Source organism: Sinocyclocheilus rhinocerous, unplaced genomic scaffold (assembly GCF_001515625.1).
Source record: "Sinocyclocheilus rhinocerous isolate Xijiao unplaced genomic scaffold, SAMN03320098_v1.1 scaffold1342, whole genome shotgun sequence".
In the NCBI taxonomy this organism is placed as follows: domain Eukaryota; kingdom Metazoa; phylum Chordata; class Actinopteri; order Cypriniformes; family Cyprinidae; genus Sinocyclocheilus; species Sinocyclocheilus rhinocerous.
This window is the reverse complement of record NW_015640094.1, coordinates 374,562-378,279: the sequence shown is the minus strand read 5'-3', so window position 1 is coordinate 378,279 and position 3,718 is coordinate 374,562. Positions and strand designations below refer to the sequence as shown.

General features: G+C 33.9%; 1 pseudogene; it reads right to left on the bottom strand.

Annotated features, from left to right (window-relative positions):
* Positions 1 to 3,718, bottom strand: part of LOC107752536 (sodium/potassium-transporting ATPase subunit alpha-3-like) — a 37,681-nt pseudogene that overhangs the window by 19,868 nt on the left and 14,095 nt on the right.

The following is a 3,718-nucleotide window of genomic DNA, read 5'->3' as shown; positions in this document are numbered from 1 at the left end:
TGATGAATAGAAAGTTTAGAAGAACAGCATTTATCTGAAACAGAAATCTTTTGTAACATTATAAAGGTATTTATCATCATTTTTGATCAATTTAAATCATCCTTGCTAAATAAAAGTATTAATTTCAATTATCCCCCCCCCTCTCAAGAATAAATAAATAAATAATACTGACTCCAAGTTTTTGAATGGTATAGTGTATAATGTTACAAACGCTTTTTATTTCAGATAAATGCTAATCTTTGGATCTTTCCATTCATCAAAGAATCATGAAAAAACAATGTACTCAACTGTTTTAAATATTGATAATAATAATAATAATAATAATAATAAAACGTTTCTTGAACAGCAAATCGGCATATTAGAATGATTTCTGAATGATAATGTGACTCTGAAGACTGGAGTAATGATGCTGAAAATTGATAAGGATCATGATATATTTGACATTTCATTCCTACATTTTAGGAGATGCATTTTTGCTCATGCTAATGAAGGATGCTAACCAGTCCAACCCTGACCTCATAACAAAGTGCAAGACATTTAGTGAAAGAGAGACCGAAAATGTTTTGTTTTAGAATTAATTTGCTAAAACTAAAATGAGGGGAAAGGCTTTTTATTCTCAACCCAACCTCTTCAAAATGCTTTCTGCCACCCATGGCTTTTCTGCAATCCATATGAACTATAAAAGGAATAGATCATATTTAATACAGCATTATTAACAAAACAAAAATAGCACAGATTACAAATAAAAGACTTGCTACTGAATGGGATTACTGATTATGTCACAAACATGGCCTTATCTACTCACAGGAAAATTGTCCTAAATCTTGCACACTCTAAACGGCAGCATAACGCATATTTAGTGTAACTGTATGCTTTTGTGAGTGTGTGAGTTCTCACATTGTCATTGGCAGGCTCGTCCTCCGTGGCGGCCTGGATGGCGTAGGCCAGGAAGCAGAGGATGGCTCCAATCCACAGCAGGATGGAGAATCCTCCGAAGAGCTGTCGGCAGAATTTGACCCACTCCGGGGTGGTGGGGGGTGGGGTGAGAGCGTTGGGACCGTCCCGAGCGAGGTACTCCGCCGCCTTGGCATTAGTCAGACCCTTCAGGGGACAAGAGAGTGTGAGAGGAAATCTGATTCAAGAGTTCACGTCAAACACTACCGCACAGCCACTAGAGGGCGATTGGCGGCACTGTGTTTTAGGAGATTTGTTGAGATCACAGTTCCTGTTTTAAAACATTAGTGCTTCAGATCAGCTCATTAAGGTGAAATTAGTTCACTGTTAGAGGGATAGTTTACCTGGGTAAACAAACATTTGCTGGTCCCTATCAATTTCCATAGCATTTTTTCCCCATACTATGGAATTCAATGGGGACCAATGGAGACTGTTTGGTTACCAGCATTCTTCACAATATCTTCCTTTATGTTCCACAGACGCATTAAACTCATGCAGGTTTGGAACAATTTGAGGGTGAATGATGACATTTTTGGGTTGACTGTCCCTTTAAGTTGCTTTGGATGAGGCAAATCTGTCAAAGGGCAAGTTAACAAGTCTTACATCTGACATAATAATCAGAAAAATCTATTTTTATTAAGTATTATTATTATTTAAATAGTTCACTGATGCTTTAGACAAAATATTTTAAAACATCAAAATAAAAACGTGAGCAGACTAGTTGCTGGTCCCTATCAATTCCCATAGCATTTTTTCCCCATACTATGGAATTCAATGGGGACCAATGGAGACTGTTTGGTTACCAGCATTCTTCACAATATCTTCCTTTATGTTCCACAGACGCATTAAACTCATGCAGGTTTGGAACAATTTGAGGGTGAATGATGACATTTTTGGGTTGACTGTCCCTTTAAGTTGCTTTGGATGAGGCAAATCTGTCAAAGGGCAAGTTAACAAGTCTTACATCTGACATAATAATCAGAAAAATCTATTTTTATTAAGTATTATTATTATTTAAATAGTTCACTGATGCTTTAGACAAAATATTTTAAAATATCAAAATAAAAACGTGAGCAGACTTTTTTTTTTTTTGAGTATCATATCTGATACATCAGGCTTTTGTCTTATATAATATGATATAGGAGAATATGGAGCCCATAGTTGAGGAGGAAACACCTTAATTTTATTTAGAGGCCCAAACTGAGCAAACATGTTGATATTTATATGACCAGTAAGATGAAATTCTGATGTTGTAATATAAATCAATGAGAAGTGTATCAGTATCAATGAACAGTATATCATACATAAAAGTGCATCTAAATATCAGTTGTCACTTTATATCTCCTAATAATATGTCTTAGTAAGATTATATTTAAATGTTTAGCTCTATGATCAAAGCTCTGTAGTTTTTACTATGGGGAAAAACATAAATGAGCAAATAAACGTTAAACAAATAAACAATAATCAAAAAGCCTGACGTATCATATTTGATACTCACATTTTAATGAATTTTATTTCAAAATGTAATGATTTTTTCTTAAAACATATTACGGATAATCAAGGATCTTTATATATTACAAACATTGTAAAAGTTATTTTTGTGTTTGTGCTTGATAAAAATAACAGCAAAAAGACACATAAACAACAACCTGATACTAAAAGACCTTTAACTTGATAAAAAGTATAAACTATCAATCAGACAACAGAAGGCATGTAGTAGATTGTGTACAACAGGTTTCTCAGCAAGGTTTGATCACGTTGATAATTAAGAGGCCTTAGAAATTTGAGTAACATATATGATACAGAATATAGGGTTAATACAAGCTGTACTTTTTTGCAGTACATAATGACTGTTTTAGTGCCATGTTAAAATAAAATAAATAAATAAAAACAACTTTATGAAGTAAGTAAGCCTCTAGACCTCAGATGATGCCAACCCTGAAACAACATACAGAACTACCAAACTTTGCTGCAAGTTTGATTTCAACATATAATCATTGCTGTTGATAGTTTTCATCGTCTGTTTGATTACGTCATTAACTGAATTTTACCATACATTTCTGCCATATGTACATCAATTTGACATAGTCACCACTGATAAGCTACTACTAAATTCAAGCTGGCGGTTATTAAGCCTCTAATTAAGAAATCACAACTAGATCCTAGTGAACTGGCAAATTACAGACCCATTTCAAATCTTCCGTTTATATCTAAAATTTTAGAAAAGCTTGTGTCCGCTCAATTGTGCTCCTTCTTGCAAAAATTATCTGTATGAAGAATTTCAGGTTTCAGATATACATGTTGCCCCTTGTTAATATTATTAGAAAATACGGGATTTGTTTCCATTTTTATACTAATGATACTCAACTATATATCTCAAGATGTCCAGATGAAACTTCTAAATTATCTAAGCTAACAGAGTGTGTTAAAAATGTAAAAGATTGGATGACCAATCATTTTCTCCTATTAAATTCGGATAAGACAGAGATATTACTTATTGGACCAAAAAGCAGTACACAGAATCTCTCGGATTACAATTTGCAACTAGATGGATGTACTGTTACTTCTACTACAGTCAAAAATCTGGGTGTTATATTAGATAGCAGCTTGTCTTTTGAAAATCATATTTCCCATGTTACAAAAACAGCATTCTTCTATCTTAGAAACATTGCCAAGTTACGAAACATGTTACCTGTCTCTGATGCAGAAAAGCTAGTTCATGCATTCATGACCTCTAGACTGGACTACTGTAATGCACTGCTAG